We start from the raw sequence: 26,408 nt of genomic DNA, 5'->3' as shown, positions 1-26,408 counted from the left end.
CTTGAAAAAGAAAAATGAAGTTAGGGAGGGATCATTCTATCTGATATTACAACCTACTATATAGCTACAATAATCAAGACTGTGGTATTGGCAGAGGGGTAGACATACAGATCAATGGAACAGAATAGAGAACCCAGAAATACCCTCACAAATATGTCCAATTGATTTTTGACAAAGGTGCAAAACCAGTTCAATGGAGGAAGACTAGTAAGCCTTTCCAACAAATGGTGCTGGGACAATTGGACACCCATAGACAAAAAAAAAACACAAAACCTCAACCTAAATATCATACCTCATGCAAAAATGAAAAAATGGACTCAAAATGAATCACAGACTTAAATGTAAAATGTAAAACTATAAAACTTTTAGGAAAAAATGCTTGGGATCTAGGGCTAGGAAAAGACTTAGACCTGGCACCAAAAGCATGATCCATGAAAGGTAAAATTCACAAACTGGATCTCATCAAAATTTTAGAATTTTGCCCTGTGAAAGACCCTGTTAAGAGGATGAAGAGACAAGCTACAAACTGGAGGAAAATTTTGCAAATCACATATCTAACATATTTAGTTTTAAAACTCTCAAAACTCAACAGTTAAAAAAAAAAAAACAACCCAATTAGAAAACAGGCAAGAGACATGAACAGATATTATACAAAGAACATATACATAAGGCAAATAAGCACATGAAAAAAATGTTAAACATCATTAGCCGTTAGGGAAATGCAAATTAAACCATAATGAGACACCAGTTCACAGCCGTGATGGTTTGAAATTGTATGTACCCCATAAAATATCATGTTTTCAAAGCTAATCCATTCCTGTGGGAGTAAACCTATTGGAATTGGGACCTTTTCATAAGGTTATTTCAGCTGAGGCATGCCCCAGGTGAGTCTTAATCCTCTTACTGGAGTCCTTTTAAGAGATGAAATTCAGAGAAGGACACAGAGAAGCTGAGAGAGAAAAGCCAGAGAATCTGAGGGAGAAGGACACCCAGAAAACAGAGAGAAGTTGAGAGAGAAGCAGCCAGAAGCTGAAAGCAAAAAAAAAACATGGGAAAGAAGGACCAGCAGATGCCGGCCACGTACCTTTCCATGTGAGAGTCGTCCCAGATAACCAGTCTTTGGGGAGAAAGCATTGCCTGTTGATGCCTTGATTTGAACATTTTCACAGACTCAGAATTGTAAACTTGATCATTAATAAATCCCCATTGTAAAAGCCAACCCATTTCTGGGACATTGCATTTTGGAAACTTAAGTGAACTAAAACAACACCTATCAGAATGGCTAAAATAAAACATAGTGACAACACCAAATACTTTTGAGGATTCAAAGAAACTGGATCACAGCTACTCTGAAAAACCGTTTGGTAGTTTCTTATGAAACTAAACACACTAACAACCCAGCAGTTGTACTCTTGGGCATCTATCCCAGAGAAATGAAAACTTAGGTTCACACAAAAATCTGTACGCAAATGTTCATAGCAGTTTTATTCGAAATAGCCCAAAACTGAAAACAACCCAGATGTTCTTCAGTGAGTGAATAGTTAAACAAACTGTGGTTAAATAGTTAAACATCCGTAACATGGAATACTGCTCAACAACAAAAGGAATGAGCTGCTGATACATATAACTTGGATGAATCTCTAAGGAATTATGCTGAATTAAAAGTCAATCTCAAAAGTTATGATTCCATTTATATAACATTCTTGAAAAGACAAAGTTATAACATGGAGAACAATTTAGTGGCTGTCAGGGGTAAGGGAACAGAGAAAGGAGAAAGTTAGGGAGGAAGGTGAGTGTGACTATAAAAGGGCAACAGAAGAAATCCTTGTGGTGATGCCACTATTCAGTATGTCAGCTTTATCAATGTCAATATGTCAGTTGTGATACTATGCTATAGTTTTGCAAGATATGGGGGGAAATGAGTAAATGATATATGGACCTCTATTATTTTTTACAACCGCATGTAAATCTATAACTATCTCAAAATAAAAAGTTAAATGTAAAAAAGTGGAGGGGGAGAGAGAGACACACACACACACTAACGGAGGGAGGGAGGGACACGGAGGGAGGGACGGAGGGAGAGAAATGCTCTCTATACTGATAAGGAAAGATCTCACCGTTAAGTGAAAGAAAGAACAATTCAAAAGAGGGTATTTGCATGCATAGAGCAACCTGGAAGAATACACAACAAACTAATTAAGGTGGTTCCTAGAAGGCAGGAGTGGGAAGAGCTGGATGGGGACAGGGATGGGAGGGAGATGCCTCACTGTGTACATTTTTATAATGTTTGGTTTTTGCACCATATGAAAAACTAAAAAAAGTGAAAGACCCCTCTAGAGTAGATTGGAGAGGCCAAAAAGGAGGCTTCACAATTACCCAGTTAGAGAATAGCAGAGTTCAACACTCTTCAATGAAGTCTAATTTACCTTGTAAAACAGTCTGTTGCTTAAAAACCATTATCACCCCTAGGATAATGACCCAGCAGCTCAGCATGGCATTCAAGGCATTTCACAATCTGGTCCCCAGCTGATCTTTCCAGGATCATCCTCTATCCCAGCCTCTTGAATCTTGATGCTCTCTTTTATCTGAACACTCAAAGTAGTGTCATCTCTGTGCCTTTGCTCATGCTGTTCCTTCTGCCTGATGCCCTTCCTGCCCAATATGCCCTTAAAATCTCCAACTCTTTAAGGCCAAACTCATTGTTCTCTTTTCTGGATGCTTCCCTGACCAATCCATCTCCTAAGGCCCCAGACACAGCTAATTGCTCTCTGAGTAGGGCCACCAAAGCACTTTCTCTAACTGCCATTTTATCACTTGTGACATTGATAAACACTCAGGCATGACTTTAATAAATTGTTATTAAATAATTAATGGGGTGATCATTTGTTTAATATCCATCTTCCCACTAGACTGCCTATTCCATGAGGGTAGGGACCCTGTCTGTCTTATAATCTCATTGATTGGGACAGTATCTAGGATGTTGGAGTTCACTGCTAAAGGGCTCTCCGAAAGGCTTGGGGCCTCGAGCCCCCAGTCATCTTAAAGGGGCAGTGTTCTGCATGTTCTCACCAGCACAGGGCTGGGCTGAACCATGACCCTCCTTGTTCAGCTCATACAACCCTGTTACTAGAGTCCTACCCAGGCAGGCCACTGATTTCCCTAAGGTTCCAGCCCAACAGCTGCAAGGGGTTAACCCTTCCAGCAAGCATGAGAGTGGGTGGGGAGCCTAGAGCTGCACTGTCCAATACAGGAGCCACTAGCCACAAGTAACTATTTAAATTTAAAGTAATTAAAATTAGATTAAATTAAAAATTCAACTCTTTAGTTATGCTAGCCATATTTCAAATGCTCAATAGCCACATGTGGTAATAGTTACTATACAGGAAAGTACAAAATTATAAAACATTTCCATCATCACAGAAAGTTCTATTAGACATCACTGGTTTAGAGAATTAACCTTCCTACAAAATGTAGCAGTTCTGTTAAAGCATCTCAAAGGCCAGCTCCTGGGCCAGACTGTCTAGGTTTGAACCCCAGCTCTGCCAGTCACTAGCTTTGTGACTTTGGGCAAGTTACTTCACTTCTCTGTGCCTCATTTACTTCATCTGTAAATTGAAGATCTTAATAGTATCCACTTCACGAGGTTACTGTGAGGATTCAATGAGATAATACATGTAAAACACTTGGAACACAACCTTGGCCCATAGTAAATGCTCAGAACCCATTATCTTTATTTAAACCTCGTAACAGCCCTGCTAGGTAGGTGCTATTATGATTCTCATTTTACAGAAGAGGAAATTGAGGCTCAGAGAGCTGAAATAACTTGTCCAAAGTCACATGGTGAAAAAGTGGCAGAGCTGGATTTGAACCCCAAAGCCCACAGTTTACCAGGATTCTAAGTTGCTTCTTCCTTTGGGGGGTGGGAATGGATCTACCTCTAGCTCCAGCTAGGATTAGTCTAGATCTCCAGTCCCCTTTAGCCAGATGAGCTCCTGCCAGCCCCACCAGGAAGCTCCAAGCACCTGACTGATGCCCAACCCCAATCAGCAGGGGCCTCTGCTGTCAGTGGGCACCCATCAGAAAGCCTTCTCCTTCCCGCCGCCCTAGATGAGATGCTGGTCCCAGAACACTGTACAAACAGAACATCATTTCTGCTGACAGGGTAATAATAAGGCTTCTAAATCAACACTTGGACTTTTTGCTTTACATATATTACTCAAATTACATGTCAGGGATTAATATACATTATAAACCAGATGCACTGGTTACGTATTTCTTTCTAGAGCACCTCCTGAAACCGCTTCTAGTGTTAATCGCACATTCTTCCCACCATGCTTTTACCCAGCAGGGATGAGGTGAGGGTGGTGGGCACAGCAGGAGGGCTGGGGAGGGGTCAGGAAAGATGAGAGACCTAGAGGAACTGGGGGAGCCAAAAGCCGACTTTCTCATTCTGGAATCAGGCCCAGCTGGGTCAGGTTTTACAGCTGCTTCTGTATCTTTACACAAACTGTGTCTTGCAGCCTCATGTCTCCAAGGCTTGGCCAGGGTCTAGCACATAATGCACACAAGGAAAAGGTGGTGGAGCCTGATTGTCTATCTAAGGTCTACTGGCTCCTTGTTTCTAATGAATTTAGAATGATATTGCTCAGAGACTGCAATGTGCCAAGCTACAAATGCTCACCTTCCCAATTTCCTTTGCAGCTAGGAAGGGGTGTGTGAATCAGCTCAGCCCAAAGAGATGGAAGAAGAAATACGCTGGAGATTTCTAGATAATCCTAATATAAGGGTCATCCCTTACTTCTTCTCACTTCCTTTTCTTCCTTCCTGTAACAGAGTTCTGACCATCACAGCTGCAGCTATCTTGCAGTCACGAGGTGACAAGCATGAGGACAAAGGCTTACATGCTAAGATGGAGGTGTGAACAGATGGAAGAATTCTGGAATTCTGTGGACCTTTGAACCAGTCCTGTTCTCTTTACCTCCAGACACATTGTTATACTAGATAAGCCCCTATCTTAAACCTGCAGTTACTGGGGTTTATCACATTACCGATATGTTTACCTTCAGTGTCCCCAGCATGCAAAATGAAACAATTCTTGGGGCACACACCCCCAAGTCCTTGACTCGCTTTTCCGAAGTACACCCAGCACCACATTCCTGCACACACTGCCTTCTCGGAGAGTTTACCCCACGTTCTCTTCTCAGTGGGCCGTCAGCCATGGCCATAGCTGATTGAGCCAATGTATTAGATCTGATCCAAGCAGATTTCGTCCCTGACAATTTCCACTGGCCTAGAGATTCACATTCAGAGTGTGCAAACTGGCATCTGCAGCTTGGGTACAGCCTCAGGAAGGTTTTGTTTGGACTGTACAGTGTTTTTTTAGATTTTTGGAACACATCAGGCTTCCCCCCAAAATCTGGATTTCTGGATTCTCTTGACACACTGGGAGTCTGGCATCTCTGGGCTCACGTTCCACTCAATAATTGGCTGTTGCTGAGCAGGGGCTGACCGCTCTAGACAAGTGCACACTCTCCCACTTACCATAGCCCCTACCCTGTCTCAATGTTTTCTTAAACACTGCTCCCCTTCATTCATTCCTGGGGCCTGCCTGGCTCGTGCAGGCATTTGAGTTTAAAACAACGGCTCTAAGTAGTCTCAGCAAGGTCCTTGAATCACGATGATGACAGTGATACTGCTGCTGAAGATAATGATAATTATTGATGGTTACTGTGAGACAAGCAGCAGGATAAGGACTTTACATACATTATCTCATTCATCCTAAAACAAGAAAACTCTACTATTCCCGTTGTACAGATGAGGAAACAGAGTTCAAAGAGATGAAGTCACTTGACCAAGGCCTTACAGTTAATGAACTGTACATCTGCGGTTGCTTTTTAACAGAAAAGATATATTGACTCCCAATGAACTGAGCAAAGCCACAGCTTGAAAAGGATGTGGCAGATGCACAGAGTGAGAGCGGGATAAACTGAGGCACCAGAGTGGGAGCAGAGAGAGAGAGAGAGGTTGCCTTAGCCCCTGGCTATTTTCTGGTTCCTTGTAGGGCCTGGCTGCGCTTCCATATTTGGGTTCCAAGTAAATTTCCACCAGTCTGGATTCATAAATACAAACAATACAAACTGGCTCTGGTAGATTTAAGTAGAAGAGAAATATGTGGGAGAGATACTAGGGAGCTTTCAGACTTGCTGAGAAGGCTGGAGAACCAGGTATGGCCACCATGATGGCACAATTACAGCCTTTAAATCTCCAGCACTCCCCTCTCTGCACCTGTTCTTGTGGCATGTTTGCCGCCAGGTATCCAAGTCACAGCTCTTGTAACTCACACAACTGCTGTTCTCCTCTAGAGTACAGATGTCCAGGAGGCTTTGTGCCATGGGATATTTAATCATTTTCCACTTGTAAAACCCACAATCATTTTCCCTCTTTCCTGCCTAAGGTTTAAGTTAGTTTCCTTTGGTGGGGATGGGGTCAAGAGTTTTCAAAATACCGAAAAATATAAAGAAGAAAACAGCACATTTTCAACTACCCTGGTCTACCTAAGCATTTTTGCTTCCGTCATTTAGAAAATTAACTCTGTTGTTTTGAGGAAATGATACAAACCTATTATGAAGAATTCAAATACTGCAGGAAAGGGTGAAGATGAAAGTGAAAAAAAAATCACACCAAATTCTGTGGTTCAGAAATTACAAGAGATAAGCATTATTTGAAACACCTTTCCATGCCAATATAAAATTAGGAGGATGAGCTAGAAGTATTTTTACTAAAATGAGATTATATTATAGATTCAAAAATTTAATTAAAAAGTATTAACTTTATTATAATTTCTAGGAAAAAAAACCTGGAGAGAAACTAAAGGAATTGTTGAAAGTCAAATAAACATTTCAGTACTTCAAGAGATAATTTCTTAAAATATCTCTCTAAATTTATAAAGGACAGAAATTACAAAAGCATTGACGTTGTGGTTGTTCTGTTTTTATCTTACACTATATGTTTCAATTTTGTCAGTATCTCCTCCTTTAAAAATGATGAGATTAGAACTCTTATCTCCATTCTTTTTACCTCCCAATTTTTGTTATTTATATTATTATTTTTACATTGTCCAAATTTTTATCATTTTTAGTTTTCTAACAATGTCTCATGGCTTTTTTTTCCTAATGCATATTTTATTTTATTAGGATACAGTACACATACCGTAAAATTCACCATTTTAAAGTGTACAATTCAGTGATTTTTAGTATATTCATAACACTGTGACTCACCCCAAAAAGAAATTCCATACCCATTAGCAGTCCCTGTCTTGGTTTGCAGCCTGCTATGACAAATACTGCAAAATTGGTTGACTTAAACAGAAGGAATTTATTGGCTTTAAGTTTTGGAGGCCAGGAGTCCAAAATCAAGGCGTCAGCAAGACCAGGCTTTCTCCCAGCAGTCTGGCTAACTGCAATCCTTGGGGTTCCTTGGCTTGCATCTCTGCCTGCTGTTACATAGGAATCTCTCTTTGTGTCTGTTCCAGTTTCCAGGGACTTCTGGCTTCTAGTTCCTCTTGTGTTTCTCTGACTTCTGGCTTCCGGTTTCTTCTCTTCATAAGGCCTCCAGTAATATGGATTAAGACCCACCCTGCTTCAGTTGGCCACATCTTAACTTCTCTGCCTGCAGGAAGAACTATACCTGGACAGTTCAATTTGTAGCCACCAGTCACATGTGTATTGAAATGTGTGTGAATCGAGTGTGTTGTAATTTGAAAGAAAATACAGTGAATTTCAAAGACTTAGTACAAAAAAAAAAAAACTCAATAATAAATTTTTATATTGATCACATGTTGAAATTATATATTTTATATATTGGGTTAAATAAAATCTATTATTAAATTTTATAATGTGGCTACTAGAAACTTTAAAAATTATATATGTGGCTCATGTTTATGGCTCATACTATATTTCTATTGGGTAGTGCTGACCCAGAGACTTAGAAACCCAAAAAGTCTGACACTCATCCTGGTGGTGGTTGGGGTTTACTTGTACGCCCTTTTCAAGGTCAGAGTGATTTGCTGGTAACTGTTTTGTTAAAACAGAAGACCCACAAGTTAAGTCTTCACCAGATGTGTTCCTTGCCTCCTCTGATCTCACCTATGGCAACTCATTTTGGAACAAAGCTCCCAAGCATTTTACCTACAAACTGGATCTGCAGCTTCACTCTGAGGCAGTCTGCATTTGAGTGATAGTTTATTCTCTGAATTGGCTCTTCCAGCCTTTGCAAAGGATTTGCCAAATTGCATCTCAATATAAGGACAGGCTTTCTCTGCCCTACCCCACCCCACACCCCTCCTTTCTCTTTACCTTCTATCCTTTTAGAATTTGTAAGAGGATGTAAATTTCACTTCATTTTGTCGGAGATGAAAGTGTCAATAAGTAATGCCCACCAAAAAAAATGCAAACCTTGAATTGCACAACCATTTACATGAAGATAACTTCAAATATCTATTCCGGATCACACGCAAAGCCACCCAGAGGGAGGCATGCATTGCGAAATTCAATTACCAGCACTGTGTTCAGCTGCTCCCTGGAAGACCAATTAATTTCCCACTTTTTCTGCATGTGGAGCCTCTTTATAAAGCTGCAATTAAGGGGCTTCCAGAGGCAGAGCCTGTTGTACTTTTTAGACAAATACAATAAAGAGGTACTGGGTGCTATTCTTCTTTGCTACAGGAAGGGATCCCAGGGCAGAAGCAGCCGCCCACATTCTGGTGGACGGAGCCCCAGTTTCATCTCCACACCCCTCGTTCCTGGGTCTTATGTGTGAGGCTTGAAATCCCAGCAAGTCTCCTTCTTCCACGTTTGTGCGGGATCTCCTCTGTGCCAGATGCTGGGGAAACCCTGGAGAACAAAGTTCTTGTGCAGCTTACCATCAGGGTGACGAGACAAGGGCTAACGACACAATTAGCATCATCGGGTGGCTGTGGGAGAGGGACAGGGATGTTGTGGTAGCAATTACATACCTCGTCCAGTGGTCACTTTTTTGGAATTCTTTTACTTTATAGTTACTTACTTTATTTAATTTTTATTGTAGTTTTCAAAAACTTTTATTATTATTTTATTTTTATTATTATTTTTGCCATAGAACTCTTTATGTGAAGTAAATCTCATGAGAGAGAACCCCAAGAAGTAAAACAATAGTAAGTAGTCAGTAGTAGTAAGCAGAAAGTAGTTCTGCTCAGGTTGGAGGGAGATGGACAAAGCCTTGCATAGTGGACCTTCCCCTGTCTACCTAAGGCAGCCTCTGACCCTCCACAAGGCAGTTTAAAAACCCCTGGCTAGAGAAATTATCTTCAGAATGCCCCCCTTAACTATCCCATGAAGTTTAAGAAGATCTTGTCTAGAAGTTCAACTTCTAAGCCCTTGTCTAAAGATCAGTTTGAAGCTGTTTGTGTGATATGCAGTAAACCCCTTCTCTACCCACTGCAACCAAATGTTTTTTACAAGCTCTACTATACTCACATATAATCTGAGTGATGGTTTATGTGTGGCAGTTAGGGAGGATATGGGATTTCACATCTGGATCAATATAATGCAATACAATAATACAGTGCTATGTATGTTCTGGTGTTTTACATACAGTGACTTATATGACCTTTAACAACCTTAAGAGGTGGGTGTTATTATCATCATCTCCATTTTACAGATACGGAAATTGAGACCCAGAGAGGTTAAACTGCCCAAAATCATGTGCATAGTAAGTAATGGAGCTGACAGTTCAACTTAGTAAATTTGGGCCCAAAGTCTAACCTCTTAAACCAGTGAACCACACCACCTCTCAAGGCAGACACACCAGAAACTTGAAATCAGAGGTAAACCTGAAAGAGAAGTGGGAGATTTGAACTCATCTTGTGTCAATCTCAAGGGGCTGGAGTGCCTGGCTAAATATGGGTTGTGTACTTTATCTCATTTCCTTATAGAAACTCTCCAAGTTTTCCATAGTACAGATATGAAAATCCAGGATCAGGAGGTGACAAGCCTTGCCCCAAATCACAGGAATGTTAAGGATTCATATCATGAATTCATTTGGAATTTTAACTCGTATTTATCTGGCTCCAAAGCCAGGTACTTGGCCTCCTAAAATTCAAAGTGTCCTCGAGGTGAAGAGGCTGCTGGTGCCCAATGTCAAGAGGAGGGAATCAAGCAAGTTGTTTCCAACAGTTTGTCAGATTAATGAGGCAGACACTGGCTCATCCAAGCAGCTAAATAGCATCTAAACATGTTTCAGAACTACTTAGCAGAGACTTCAGAAATGGCTCTCCAGAGTCTGCGTCAACAAGGAATGACAGGGCACAGCAGGGAAGCAATGAATTGGAAACAGCACAAAATTTCCCCAATCAAGACACAAGGGGAGTTCTCTGCTGAGGGTTTGATAAACACAGCCATGGAAATGAAGGGGCTGGGAACTGGCTTGACATGACACCCAGATTTCATTCCTAAATTCAGTAGCTGCAATCTGTAACAAAACATGGCAAGGTCTTACCTGGAGTGTCTGCTGTTGGAGAGGACAGGTAGGAGGGGTTCCACAGGCTAAGCAATCCTTCTAAGGAACGGAGGACACAGGGAGCAGAGTCAGCCCTTCCCTCCATTCCCATGTTTGGGATAAGTTGTATGCTGCCTCTTGAGGCTGCAGGTTCAGAAAGTCATCTGGCAAATCAAGAAGGGGAAATTGAGACAGAATTTGATTATGGGGACTGGGCAGCAGTGGAAGAGTTGAGGCTGTCATTTGGTGAATATTCCAGTTACTATTGCTGCATAACAAACCAGCCCAAATTTAGTGGTATACGAGAGAAACCATTTATTTTCTCAGGAGAGCCAGCTCATCTTTGCTCTATGCAATACATGAGAAAATAAATCAGCAAATCCACTGATCCTGGAGGATCCATTTCCAAGATGGCTCACTCACATGGCTGGCAAGTTGATGCTGGCTGCTGCTTCCTTTCCATGTGGGGCCTCTCCACAAAGCAGCTTGGGCTTCCTCACAGCATGGTGGCTACATTTTAGAAATGAGCATCCCAAGAGATAGGAAGTAGAGGGCTTTTGGTTCCTTAAGGCCTGGGCCTCGAAACTGGTACAAACATCATTTCTACCATATTCTATTGGTCAAGCATTCACAGAGCCCAGATACAAGGGGAAAGAGGACATAGATCCCACCGCTCAGTAGGAGTGTCAAAAAACCTGGGGGCCATGTTTTAAAACTGCCACAGTGAGCAATTTTCTCTTGCATCCTATTACCTCAGGGAAAGCATGGCAAAAACAGTTTTAAATTGTCTACTTCTTCCAATTCACTATGAGAGGTTGTTGGACTATTAGACTGAAGATTCTGAAACTATCTCCAGGCTTAGCATAAAAGTCTCACATGATTGATTAGTGATGATTTCATAGAGAAAGGAGTGGGGAGTAGAAGGGCATGTGCCAAGAATTTTTCATCTCTCCCTCAAGGGATGGGTCCAGATTCTGTTTCTAGAAACCACAGTCTATAACTTGTCTCTCCATTGCTTCAGACACATCAATTTATTTATTTATTCACTCATGAATGCATGCAATTGTTCATCCATTCATTGTTTTAATTAGTATTTATTAAGCACCATTCTGCTGCAAATACAGCAATGGTGAATAAAGCAGACAAGAAAACTGCACCCATGGAATTTACCAGGCAATAACATGTAAACAAGCAAATATGTAATTAAAATTGTGATAAAAATTTTATGAAGAACTCCAAGATGAGGCATTACCACAACCTGTGAGGGAACCCAGTAAAGACATATAGCAGCAATGGACAAGAGCACTTGGGGCTATGCAGAACCAATCTTTCACAGCAACACCATGTGGCAGTGAGAAGCAATGACTATAGTGGACTAATCAGACTTTCTGGTTGTCTTTATATGTAGCTTTGGAACTATACTGATCTCTCTCAGCCTGAGTTATCCCTCAGGCTTTAAAAAATGCAGGGATCAGGTAACATCCCCATCCATGATCCAATTGTTGGGGCCAGAGGGATGAGATGTGCTTATTGGTCTAGGCCTAAGTCAGTTTCACCCCCAGTGTTGGGGATGAAGTAATCTTCATCAAATTCCATATGGACTGAGATTGGAGCAGAAGAAAATTGGGGTGTGAATACTGGAAGGAGGATGAATGATGTGGGGTCCCATGTGTGAGATTCAGGAAGACACTGTATCTGAAAGTGTATATGGCCCTAGGCAAATATGTTTTGGGTGGTCCTGTCTATATAAACAATTTTATAAAAAATATATTATGAAATTCATGAGGTATAGTGATTTATTGATGAAGATTTGGTATAATGGGTGGGGAAGAGGTATTTACATACTTCCTTAAGGGATAATTAATATATGTGGAGATTCTTTGTAGTATCCAGGCATCATCTCTTCCTGTTCTTGATTGTCAAATATGCTGTTCCTGGCTAACTTCGTATTTCCTACAAGCAATGCTGTTTTTACCCATGATGGCATGCCTCCTCAGAGCCTGTTACACTGAAACTTTATAGATCTTCTTGCCCTTCATTTCCCTAGTGCCATTTATTTAACACTGTTTACACCATTACTACTGATGAGGCTGTATCATCCATTTTGTCACCTGTGAATTCTGGCCTCCAATGGCTCTCTCAAAGGTAGTTACTGTGCTTCATTGATGATGACCAATAATATAAGTCTTACCCAGAGGTTGCAGAAAAATGTGAATGATAACTCATTTTCTGATCATGTTAAATATACCATTTGGAATTTTATACTGTAAATGTAGAACAACACATCATCCAAAAGTGTCTTCTCTTGAGCTCTTCAGGCCACTGTCACTGCATTCCTAGAATGGGATCTCTTTCAATGTTGACCTCACTCCTGCCTTTTATATTCCACCACCAGTGTGGAGGGGAGGCAAAGGGCCCATGGGTGGAGCAAGAAGAGAATTTCTGTCCTTATCCAGCAGGGATTAAGGCCAACTGGAAGAGCAGGACATTGTCATATCATTCAGAGGCAAGAAAGGACATTGATAGGAAGGACCCATGGGTGGCATGGCATTGCTGAACAACAGTCTCAAAAGCCCTCAGTGGAGATAGGCACAGCCACACCCAGAGGATGTCTGGCCTGACACATGTCAAGAAGCCTGCAGATGGGTTGGGGTGGCTACCTTGGGACCAACAGCAAGGAATGCACAGGCTAAGGGATGCCTACCTCCCTTGGGTGCACCAACAGTGACACCACAGTCTGAACACAGATGGGTGAGAGCCAATGCCCAGGCCCGTGCATGTAGTCAAGCCCACCAGGCCATCAGTAGCCCAGAGCTCTGAAATCCTCATGGGTCCAATGTGAGAGTCACCCAAAATCTGCATGTTAGCATCATTCTCAAGGCTCAATCCCACATGGGTCCACAAAAAGAAAACTGTATCAGCCACAGGGAGTGATCTGCAACCTAAGCAACCTCCTGGAATCAGGGCCCAGTCATGAGGCCCCAGGACCACCCCATAGACACAAGTCCTGGAGCTCCGCAGGTCATCTGGTCAACTCCACAAGTTGGGGAGAGGTTTGGAGAGCACCTGAAGGGGAGAAACAGAAACAGGAACCCGTGTGGAACCCAGTCCAGGCTCATGGGACCCCACGCAGATGGCACTGCCAGCCCTAGCCAGTCCCAATCCCCAGAGGAGATCTTAGAAAATTTCAAGGTAGGTGTTTTTGGTGACCAGGACCACACAGGACCAGGTCTGGGTATAGGGCACCAGGCCTGGATACACTGCCAGCCCTATTCAGCCCCAGGCCGCAGAGGAGAACTTTTTGGGTCTAAGGCCATGGGCAGAAGCCAGATTCTCAGTTCAGCTTGATACATTTACTGAGCGCCTGCCAAGTGCCAGGCTCTAGGTAGGGACAAATTAGAAATCTGTGAGGCCACAGTGCACTGCAGATTGAGGAGCTGCCAGAGCAGTTCCCCACTGGTTACATGTCATTGCTGGCTTCCTCCACTCCATTTCAAGATTCTAAATTGCCTGAAATAGAGGGGAGCAACGTGCATCCGTTTGTTTATACCACACTGCACTGAATACTTCATTCCATTCCAGTAAATATTAAACAACAGGAAACACTGAGGCTTTTCCGTGTGTTCCACGTATTTGTTTATACCTCATTAGTTTCTAGACAGAGCTATTGGGTAAAGGGAGCAGAGTGAGGAGACAGTGAGCTGCAGCATAAGGAGCCCAACGCAGAGCTCAGGGTTGTCAGTGAAAGCAATTCTCTTTCTATCCTTCCACCCAGGTTCTTCTCATACCTCATTCCTTGTAAAGTTGCCACTTGCTACAAGAAAGAGAGAATGTCTCAAATTGCAAGGAATGGGACTCCTGAACGCTCATGCGAGGAGGCAGAGAGAATCACTAGTCAGAAACCTATGGGTCTTTTGTTCAGCAGAGAAGAGTAAGCAGGCTGAGAACAGGGCTGAGTAGCTTAGAAAACAGAGGGCACTTCGGAGAGCTCTTGAGGGAGAGAAGAAAAAACACAGGAGCAGAGTGGAAGGGTACAGATGAGGAAGTCTAGTGCCAGCTGTGTGGTGTGATGGGTGAACCCCTTCCTGTCTCTTCTGAAATGTTCAGGCAAATATATTAATGAGATAATGTCCTGTGGCAGCCTTTACCATGCCTGCACCTTCATTCCCAAAGCTCCACCAACACAAGGTATTGGGAGGCTGTATTAGTTTCCTGTGGCTGCTGTAACAAATAGCCCCAAACATGGGTGGCTTAAAACAACATAAATTTATTCTCTCACAGTTCAGGAGGCCAAAAGTCTGAAATCAAGGTGTTGGCAGGGCCACGCTCCCTCCAAAACCTCTAGGGATCATCCTTTCTTGTCTCTTCTAGCTTCCAGTGGCTCTAGGCTTTCTTTGGTCTGTGGATACATCACTCCAATCTCTGCCTCCATCTTCATACAACCTTCTCCTCTGTGTCTATGTCTTCTCCTTCTGTCCCTTACAAGGACACTTGTCATTGGACTTGGGGTCTTCCTGGATTATCTCATCTCAAGATCCTTAACTTAATTTGCATCTGCAAAGGCCCTTTTCCCAAGTAAGGTCACATTCACAGTTCCAGAGAGTGGGGCATAAACCCATCTTTCGGGGGCCACAATTCAACCCACTACTGGGGTAACAACTGATACTGAAGATTTGGGAACAAAGAAAAGGAGGTGTCATCACAGAATAAACAGTCTTGCTCTGGCCAATTCTCCCTACCAGGAAAAGTCTCTCACTGGGCACCTTGCCTCTTTCACCCCAGCCTGTTCTCCTCCCCATCTCCCCTCTATATCTTATCTACAAAAAATCACAGTTAAAACAAAGTGCTAAAAAAAAGGCTGAAAATAGATGGGCAAAGTCATATGAGGCAAATGCAAAAGACAGTGATTAGGGAAAAACTGAAAAGCCCTGTTGTTAATCATGTACTGCAAAGTAGGACCCTCAGAATCTCACCCACTCCCCAGGCACTTCTTTGCATAATCAATAGGCCTCTTGAAATATTTTTCCAAACAGAGCAGTTCTTTCCCAAGAAAGAATTTTAACACCTGCAATAAATACAAACTGCTTATAAAATAATAAGTTTTCTCCCAGCACCTGTAAACCAGGAAACCCATCCCCCTTGTTTCCTATGAATCTGATCAGCTGGAGAGAACAGGGGCTCCCTGGCTCCCTGTCTAGGAACAGATTTTGCGGACACCAGGAGAGTTCTCAGTCCAGGGAACAGTCATTTAGGCCGTCCTCCCCCTTGATTTCTCTTTAGACCTTTAAGCAATTGCTCCAAATAGAAAAGCAACCCTAGTTATTTACACCATTATAGTCGGATTATGTGCTGAAGGGACAGCCCCCCTCTAGGCTCAGTTTTTCTGACAAGGAGAGAGAAGGCTAAGGGCATTTGTTGTTCCTTTATCTGTTTCAGTATGGGGCTCCCATGGCAGATTGCATTTGCAATCAGTTTGAAGACTAGTGAACACGATGACCATACAGATCTGCCCTTCCTTCAAGTTAGCCAACAAATCGTTACTGAGCACCTACTCTGCATCAAGCACCATCTGGGCACTGGGGATGGTCAGTGTGCCAGTTTGAATGTATTATGTCCCCCCAAATGCCATTATCTTTGATGTAATCTTGTGTGGGGCAGACGTTTTGGTGCTGATTAGATTTGCTTGGAATGTGCCCCACTCAGCTGTGGGTGATGACTCTGATGAGATATTCCCATGGAGGCATGGCCCCACCCATTCAGGGTGGGCCTTGATCAGTGGAGCCATATAAATGAGCTGACTCAAAGAGAAGGAACTCAGTGCAGCTGTGAATGACGTTTTGAAGAGGAGCAAGCTTGCTAGAGAGGAGCATCCTGGGAAAAAGCCATTTTGAAACCAGAACTTCGGAGCAGACGCCAGCCACATGCCTTCCCAGCTAACAGAGGTTTTCCGGACACCATTGGCCATCCTCCAGTGAAGGTACCTGATTACTGATGTATTACCTTGGACACTTTATGGCCTTAAGACTGTAACTGTGTAGCCAAATAAACCCCCTTTTTATAAAAGCCAATCCGTCTCTGGTGTTTTGCATTCTGGTAGCATTAGCAAACTAGGTCAGCCAACAAACACAAAATGATGGCAGTCAACAAACACAAAAATCTCTACCCTCAGTGGAGTGCACATCGTAGTGGGAGGACACGAGACAATTTTCTTTTTAAAGTAAATCGCACAGTGACAGCCATGTCAGGCTGAACATCCATAACCTCATTTCAGGAGGGAAAGTTGAGGAAAAAAGCATTCAGAGATACTGCCTTCCCTCTAACCTGCCTAGAATACCACAGGTCTCACCTCACCCCACCCCCACCTCCAGGAATGGCTTTGGACCCCTCACCTCCTAGAATCATTCCTAAGCCCAACACCCACTTAAGGACAAGACAATACTTTCAGTTGCAATTGCCCCCAGTCATTGAGTAAGGATATCTGTCCAAGCTCCCCTGCTAATAAATATTTGAACAGCGGTTTGTTAATTTTTCTTACTCTCCATGACAGAGCAATTAATTGCTATTTTACATTACACTCAACTCCTATTGGTTTGGGATTTACTTCCTCAATGATACCACCAGCATTGGGCTTGAATAAAACATCTGAACCTTCACAAGCTCATTAAATTCTTGAAGGTGAGTGGAAAGCAGGGAGGGAGAACCAGACACATTTTTGCTGTTTTGAGGAGATCAATTTAAATCTATTAGGCAAGTGTCGAGCAGATGGGGGGTGGGAGAGTCCGAGATGAAGGATGGAAGGCCCTGGAAGGACAGTCCTGATCAGAACGAGCCCTTTGCCAGAGCCAGCCCCACTCCCAAGCCGGCTTCTGACACTCAAAGTTTTCACAACCTTGATACCACCCTGACCACATGGCACTCCATTTCCCAGTCTGTTTCCCATCAACCTGCCTTCATACCCATGAAACCCTGAATCATATATTTTTAGGGTCTGATTTTACTCCTGGGACTTCATACTTGCTCCTGCTGAGATTGGCCAAGTTTTCTCTTCTTTAACTAGGAGATGCTTAATGATTATCATGCCTACCACAATTATTGCTATAAATATCATGCTATCCCAGTCCCAAGGGCTGGACCCTGCTTCTCAGGTTTCACCTATCACCAGGGGCATACCCTATATGCTATATTGGAAAGCCTTCTAGCCCAGAAGCCGGCTGCCCCACCCACTCCTCTCTGACCCCAGAGTTCCCTGCGGTTCCATTCCTTCCTCCCTCCTCCCTAATCACAGCAGCTGGAGGAGTTCTGTAGAACAGGGTCAGAGTTACCCCACCCAAGGGGCAGGGGAGCTGGGGTATTCATCCTCCAACTCCCATCAGTCCTTGGTGGAGGGCTGCTCTAGGGCATCAAACCCTCTGGTACTCTGGCTTTCCCTGCGTGTAGGTGGACATGCCCTCAGCAGAAGATAGCGAGGAAAAGGCCCACAGCAGAAGGCAGCAGGTCCCAGGTGTTTGCAGTAAAGTCTTAAGAGTACAGAGCTGATGTTACTGCAAAGGAGAGGCTAAACCTGTTTATAATTGTGCCTAAGAGTCTCTCCCTGAGTACTTCTTTGTACCTCTTTGTTGTATCCTCTCTCTCTAGCTAATCCAACTTGGCAGGTGAGCTTACTGCCCTCCCCTTGTGGGACCTGACTCCCAGGGGTGTAAATCTCCCTAGCAACACAGGATATGACTCCCAGGGATGAATCTGGACCCAACATCGTAGGATTGAGAACATCTTCTTGACCAAAAGGGGAATGCAAAATGAAATGAAATAAAGTTTCAGTGGCTGAGAGATTTCAAATGGAGTCAAGAGGTCACTCTGGTGGACAGTCTTACGTACTATATAAATAACCCTTTTTAGGTTTTAATGCATTGGAATAGCTAGAAGTACGTAGCTGAAACTATCAAAGTACAATCCAATAGCCTTGACTCTTGAAGACGATTATACAATAATGTGGCTTACAAGGGGTGACAGTGTGATTGTGAAAGCCTTATGGATCACACTCCCTTTATCCAGTATATGGATGGATGAGTAGACAAACGGAGACAAAAAACTAAATGAAAAATAGGGTGGGGGGGTGATTTGGGTGTTCTTTTTTACTTTTTTTTTTTTTAATTCTTATTTTTACTTTTTCTGGTACAAGGAAAATGTTCAAAAATAGATTGGGGTGATGAATGCACAACTATATGATGGTGCTGTGAACAACTGATTGTACACCATGGATGATTGTATGGTATGTGAATATATCTCAATAAAATTGAATTTAAAAAAAAAAGTATAGAAATGAGAGCCTAGGAGATATGGGTGGAGCACTGGCCTTGGCAGCTCCCTTGCTCCATTACAGGGGCCATGTGAATTTTCAACACAAGTGTCTGGACTTCCTTGGTTCCTGTATTAGTTAGGGTTCTCTAGGGAAACAGAATCAAGGAGAGCTATCTATAAGATATATAAAAGTGTCTCATGCAACTGTGGGTAAGCATGAGTCCAAATTCTGTAGGGCAGGCAGCAAACTGGCAACTCCAATGAAGATGTTAAATGAACTCCTCAGGAGATGAACCGGCACCTTCGACGAACTCCTCAGGAAACACTTCACTGGTCAGCCAAAGAAGCAATGAAGGTCTTCTATCTGTCTCCCTTAAAAGCCTTCAACTGGATTAAATCCAGCTGACTGCATTCTCTCATTGTGGAAGACATGCCCTTCATGGATGTCATCAGTCACAGCTGCAGCCAATTGACTGATGATTTAATAAACCAGCCTATTGGCTTATTAACCAGCCACGAATGTCCTTGCAGCAACAGTCAGGCCAGTGCCTGCTTAACCAGACAGCTGGGTACCATTACCTGGCCAAGCTGACACATGAACCTAACCATCATAATCCACCCCTTGTCAACTTGGTGGTTATATACATCACCTAAAACCATACTTTATCTCTAAGTAGAGAACAATAACAGACATATATTCTGCCTAACACTACTTTGCTGTGCAGCATACAACCGGAAACACATTAAATCTCTCCAGAATAGACTGCAAGTTCTTGGGTGACACTAACAATTAAAATTGATTTCCTTTAGCTTAAATACAGCAAAATGAACAATACAGCTTATGTCATATGATAAGGGGATAAGACAGAAAAGAAAGCAGAGATATTTGCTTTACAGACAAATACAAACATATTCATAACAAAACAAGGAGGAAATATTCATGCCATCATAGTCCTCATTTCTGTAACTAGTCACATGGCCACAGTTCATATTTATCATTACCTGATCTTCCACTACCCATTCCATGTTCCCTTTACCCTCAGCAAACACTTCAGCTGGCCATGGTTCTTTGCCTGGTGGGGTGACCCAAACCTTCATTCCTGAAGTTTCTTGGCCATTGGTAGTCCTGCCTGGATTGGGCTGTTGCAGTTTTCCATTGACTTTAATCACAGGGCATGGTTGTAGTAAGAGATGCCCTAGGGGATCTCCTGTATTTCAGGAAAACTCTTTACTTCCATTGTGTAGTTGCAGTGTTATTTCTCCTTGATAGTCAGGATCAATCACACCAGCCAGTATAGTAATACCCTTCCTTGCCTGTTGATTCAGAGGCATAAGAAGCCCAGTGTGGCCAGGTGGCAGTCTCAACTTCCAGTTCAATGGGATTATTGTTGTGTTTCCTGGTGGAAGCACTCCTCCTCTTGGAACAAAGACTTGTAGGCCAGCAGAGCTTAAGATTGCAGGGACAGGAAGCAAAAACTTACCTAGTGGATCACTAGGAGTGACAGTGAGTGGTGCCACTCCTGTTTATACCTCTCGATTCCTGGACCCATGAATCCTGGCTATGGGAGAAACAGCACCATAGAGTGGACACTGATTCAGAGCATTCACAGCCTCCTGGAGAATACTGCCCCAGCCCTCCAAGGTACTGCCACCTAATTGGCACCGTAATTGAGTCTTCAACAGGCCATTCCACCATTCTATCAACCCAGCTGCCTCTGGATGATGGGGAACATGGTAAGACCAGAGAATTCCATGAGCATGTGCCCATTCCCTCACTTCATTTGCTGTGAAGTGGGTTCCCTGGTCAGAAGCAATGTTGTGTGGAACACCATGACAGTGGATAAGGCATTCTGTAAACCCACAGATAGTAGTTTTGGCAGAAGTATTTTGTGCAGGATCAGCAAACCCATATCCAGAGTATGTGTCTATTCCAGTAAGAACAAATCACTGCCCCTTCCATGATGGAAGTGGTCCAATGTAATCAACCTCCACCAGGTAGAAGGCTGATCACCTTGGGGAATGGTTCCACATCGGGGACTGAGTGTGGGTCTCTGATGCTGGCAGACTGGGCACTCAGCACTGGCTGTGGCCAAGTCAGCCTTGGTGAGTGGAAGTCCATGTTGCTGAGCCCATGCATAACCTCCATCCCTACTGCCATGACTACTTTGTTCATGAGCCCATTGGGCAATGACAGGAGTTGCTGGGGAAAGAGGCTGTTTGGTATCCACCAAACGGGTCACTTTATCCACTTGGTTATTAAAATCTTCTGCTGAAGTCACCCTCTGGTGAGCATTCATGGGACACAATTATCTTCATGCTTTTTGTCCACTCAGAAAGGTCTATTCACATACCCCTTCCCCAGACTCCTTTGTCACCAATCTTCCAATCATATTCCTTCCAAGTCCCTGACCATCCAGCCAAACCATTAGCAACAGCCCACGAGTAAGTATACAAACGCACCTCTGGCCAGTTCTCCTGCCAAGCAAAGTGAACAACCAAGTGCACTGCTCGAATCTCTGCCCACTGGGAGGATTCCCCCTCACCACTGTCCTTCAGGGACATCCCAGAAAGGGGCTGCATTTCCTGCAACACCGTGCAAACACCACAATATCGGGCATGGACAGTGGCCTTTCACGTACCCACAGCTGGTTGTCCCAGAGCTGGGAAGGTGGAGTTGTGCAAAGGGGGGGAGGTTAACACGCCCCATTCAGCCATCTTTACAGCAGGCTGAGAACTCCCCTGCATGGTCCAGCAGCCCAGGGCTTCCCTTAAGGGATGGGGCGCACTTGTGACCTACCACAGCCTTCCACCAACAGAGGCCCTGGAAGGGCACGGCTGGGAAGAGGGACCCACTCGGAAACCCCAGGGACCCTAGGCCAATACCAAGGACTTGTGGGTCAGCGGCAGAGGCAATCTGTGGCAAGACTGAAATGAGGGTTTAAACTCTTGCAACAGGCTTAAATCTCCAGCAACACCTGGGAGGTTTGATCATTAAAGCTGCCCTACCTCCCTAACCGCTCAGACACATGCCCCACATTCAGGGCGGACAACACCAACAACACACACAAACTTGGTACACCAATTGGACCCCACAAGAACCAGACCGCCACACACCACAAAGAAAAAGTTGGGGAGAATTGACTTGAGGGGAATAGGTGACTCATGGATGCCATCTGCTGGTTAAAGTGTACGCCACCAAACTGTAGATCTGACAAATTAGAGATTGGGGTTTGAATAATTCTTCATATCCTAAAAGAACACTATCAAGTAAAGCAAATGTCAAGAGCCCAAAAACAACAGAAAATTTTAAAGCATATGATAAAACCAGACACTATGGAAAACCCAAACCCAGACACCCAAATCAAAAGATCAGAGGAGACACAGTACTTGGAGCAATTAATCAAAGAACTAAAGACAAACAACGAGAGCATGGCACAGGATATAAAGGACATGAAGAAGACCCTAGAAGAGCATAAAGAAGAAATTGCAAGAGAAAATAAAAAATAGAAGATCCTATGGAAATAAAAGAAACTGTTGACCAAATTAAAAAGATTCTGGATACTCACAGTACAAGACCAGAGGAAGCTGAACAACAACTCAGCATCCTCAAGGACCACAGAATGTAAAATGAAAGAACAAAAGAAAAAATGGGGAAAAAAATCAAAAAAATCGAAACGGATCTCAGGGATATGATAGATAAAATAAAACGTCCAAATATAAGACTCTTTGGTATCCTAGAAGGGAAAGAGAAGGGTAAAGGTCTAGAAAGAGTATTCAAAGAAACTGTTGGGGAAAACTTCTCGAACCTTCTACACAATATAAATACACAAAGCATAAATGCCCAGTGAACTCCAAATAGAATAAATCCAAATAAACTCACTCCAAGACATATTATGACCAGACTGTCAAATACTGAAGAGAAGGAGCAAGTTCTGAAAGCAGCAAGAGAAAAGCAATTCATCACATACAAAGGAAACAACATAAGACTAAGTAGTGACTACTCAGCAGCCACCATGGAGGCGAGAAGGCAGTGGCATGGCATATTTAAAATTCTGAGAGAGAAAAATTTCCAATCAAGAACACTTTATCCAGCAAAACTCTCCTTCAAATTTGAGGGAGAGCTTAAATTTTTCACAGACAAACAAATGCTGAGAGATTTTGCTAATAAAAGACCTGTCCTACTTCAGCTACTAAAGGGAGCCCTACCGACAGAGAAATAAAGAAAGGAGAGAGAGAGAGAAATTTAACAGACATATATAGAACATTACATCCCAAATCACCAGGATACACATTCTTTTCCAGTGATCATGGAACTTTCTCCAGAATAGACCATAGGCTGGGACATAAAACAAGCCTCAATAAATTAAAAAAAAATGAATTTATTCAAAGCACATTCTCTGACCACAATGGAATACAAATAGAAGTCAATAACCATCAGAGACTTAGAAAATTCACAAACACCTGGAGCTTAAAAATGAGAGGGAGATGAAAACATTCCCAGATAATCAAAAGCTGAGGGACTTCATCACCAGTAGAACAGTCCTATAAGAAATACTAAAGGGAATTGTGCAGGCAAAAAGGAAGGGACACTAAACAAGGACTGAAACCACATGAAGAAATAAAGATTTCCAGTAAAGATCACATGGTAAATATAAATACCAATACTACTGTATTTTTGATTTGTAATTCCACTATTTACTTCCTACAGGATATAAAATACATAAAGTATAATGATAAATCAGTGGTTTCGGATTCAATGTAAAATATGTAATTTTTGACAAGAACTACATAAAGGTGGGGAAATGGAGGAGTATAGGGACATAGTTTATGTGTCCTATTGAAGTTAAGTTGGTATTAAAGAAAACAAGATTGTTATAGACTTAAGATGTTAAATTTAAGCCCCATGATAAACACAAAAAAAGTATCAGAGAATATGATCATAGAGATGAAAAGTAGAGTATGGGTTACAAGAAGTGGGAGAAGGGGCAATGGGGAGTTAATAAGAAATGAGTGTAGGGTTTCTGTTGGGGATGAAGGAAAATTTCTAGTAATGGATGGTGGGAAGGTGATGGCATTGCAACACTGTGAATGTGATTAATCCCACTAAATGGAATGTTTGGGAGGGGTTGGAATGGGAAGATTTATGCTGTAGATATGTTTCCACAATTGAAAAAAAAAAAGACAGTCTAAATAGATAATGACAATTAAATGCCATAGACGATCCCAGATGAGAGCTAAGAATAGAGGAGAAAAAGGTTCAAAAGGACACAATTGGGACATAAGGAAAAAAATTAAATATAGAATGTAAGCTTTATATCAATGTTAAATTTCTTGAACTTCTAAACTACACTTAACATGATTACATAAACGAATATTCTTGTTCATAGGAAATGTATATGTGAATTATATTATTAGTTCAAGGATGTGTGCAACCTGCTCTCATCTGTTCAGAAGACAGAGCAATCGATGATGGATGATAGGGAGGGAGGGAGGGAAAGAAAGAAATGGTAAAGTGACAAAATATTAAAGTTGGTAGATTGGGGTATCAGTGGAGGGGGGTTGGGGTATGATGGAGCTCTGTGTACGGGGTTTGTATTATTTTTGCAACTGTTCCTGTAAGTTTGAATTTATTTCAAAAAAAAAAAAAAGGGGGGGGGGAGCTGCAGTGCTGCAGCTGTCCACTTTTGGGTGGTGCCTGCATATCGTGCAGAACCATCTGTAAACCAGGCCCGAGTCTTCTCTTCCTCAGTCAACTGACTGTAAGGAACTCCCCAAGATGCCATAGCTGTGGGCTGGGCAAGAGAAGGTAAGGTGGAAGGAGTGGGGGCCATGGGCATTTGGGCCACTTCCTCATGTAACTTACTTGTACCTTCAGGACCTGCTCGAGCTCTATCTCTAATATACCATTTCCATTTTATGATGGAGTGCTGCTGTGCATGCCCAACTTTATGGCTTGGCGGGTCAGATAATACACAGCTCATGATAGGTAACTCAGGTCCCACAGTAACTTGGTGGCCCATGGTTAAGCATTCTGTCTCCACTAAGGCCCAGCCGCAGGCCAACAGCTGTTTCTCAAATGGAGAGTAGTTATCTGCACAGGATGGTAAAGCTTTACTCCAAAATCCCAAGGGCCTGCATTGCGATTCTCCTATAGGAGCCTGCCAAAGGCTCCAAACAGCATCTCTATTTGCCACTGACACTTCCAGCACCATTGGGTCAGCTGGATCATACGGTCCAAGTGGCAGAGCAGCTTACACAGCAGCCTGGACCTGTCACAGAGCCTCATCTTGTTCCAGTCCCACTCAAAACTAGAAGCTTTTCTGGTCACTTGGTAAATGGGCCAGAGTAGCACACCCAAATGAGGAATATATTGCCTCCAAAATCCAAAGAAGCCAATTAAGCATTGTGCCTCTTTTTTGGTCATAGGAGGGTCCAGATGCAACAGCTTATCCTTCACCTTAGAAGGGATATCTTGACAGGCCCCACACCACTGAACACCTAGAAATTTTACTGAGGTGGAAGGCCCTTGTATTTTTTGTTGGATTTATCTCCCATCCTCTGCCACACAAATACCTTGCCAACAAATCTAGAGCAGTTGCTACTTCTTGCTCAGTAGGTCCAATCAACATGATATCATCAATATAATGGACCAGTGTGATGTCTTGTGGGAGGGAGAAATGATCAAGATCCCTGCAGATAATATTATGACATAGGGCTGGAGAGTTGATGTAACCCTGAGGTAGAACTGTGAATGTAAACTGCTGGCCTAGCCAGCTGAATGCAAACTGTTTCTGGTGGTCCTTACTAATAGCTATTGAGATAAAAGCATTTGCCAGATCAATAGCTCATACCAGGTACCAGGGGATGTGTTGATTTGCTCAAGCAATGATACCATATCTGGAACAGCAGCTGCAATTGGAGTTACCACCTGGTTAAGCTTATGATAATCCACTGTCATCCTCCAAGACCCATCTGTTTTCTGCACAGGCCAAATAGGAGAGTTGAATGGGGATGTGGTGGGAATCACCACTCCTACGTCCTTCAAGTCCTTAAGAGTGGCATTAATCTCTGCAATCCCTCCAGGAATCTGGTATTGCTCTGGTTTATTATTTTGCTAGGCAGGGGCAGTTCTAGTGACTTCCACTTGGCCTTTCCCACCATAATAGCCCTCACTCCATGAGTCAGGGAACCAATGTGAGGATTATGCCAGTTGCTGAGTATGTCTATTCCAATTATGCATTCTGGCACTGGGGAAATAACCACAGAATGGGTCCAGGGACCCACTGGATCCCCTGGGAGACAGACCTGAGCTAAAATTCCATCGATCACCTGACCTGATAAGCCCCAACTCTGACTGGTGGACCAGAGTGACGTTTTGGGTCTCCTGGAATTAATGTCACTTCTGAACCAGTGTCAGATAATCAACGAAATATCTGATCATTTCCTTACACAGTTACACCGGTAAAAGGCCATGGGCACCCTGGGGAAGGTTGGGAGGAAGATTAACAGTATAGATTTTTGGCAGTGATACAGGGTCCTTCCCCAAGGGTACCCGGCCTTCTCCTCATTCAAGGGGC

At 43.0% G+C, this 26,408-nt stretch overlaps 1 long non-coding RNA gene across 1 annotated transcript in view; it reads right to left on the bottom strand.

Annotated features, from left to right (window-relative positions):
- Positions 1 to 26,408, bottom strand: part of LOC119515564 — a 94,047-nt gene that overhangs the window by 22,100 nt on the left and 45,539 nt on the right. Inside the window, exon 2 of the long non-coding RNA XR_005213089.1 lies at positions 10,534 to 10,697. This is a non-coding gene — a long non-coding RNA (uncharacterized LOC119515564). The remainder of the gene's footprint in view (positions 1 to 10,533; positions 10,698 to 26,408) is intronic.

Source organism: Choloepus didactylus, chromosome 19 (assembly GCF_015220235.1).
Source record: "Choloepus didactylus isolate mChoDid1 chromosome 19, mChoDid1.pri, whole genome shotgun sequence".
Taxonomy (NCBI): domain Eukaryota; kingdom Metazoa; phylum Chordata; class Mammalia; order Pilosa; family Megalonychidae; genus Choloepus; species Choloepus didactylus.
Note: the sequence above shows the minus strand (reverse complement) of the source record. Positions and strands in the feature narration are given on the sequence as shown.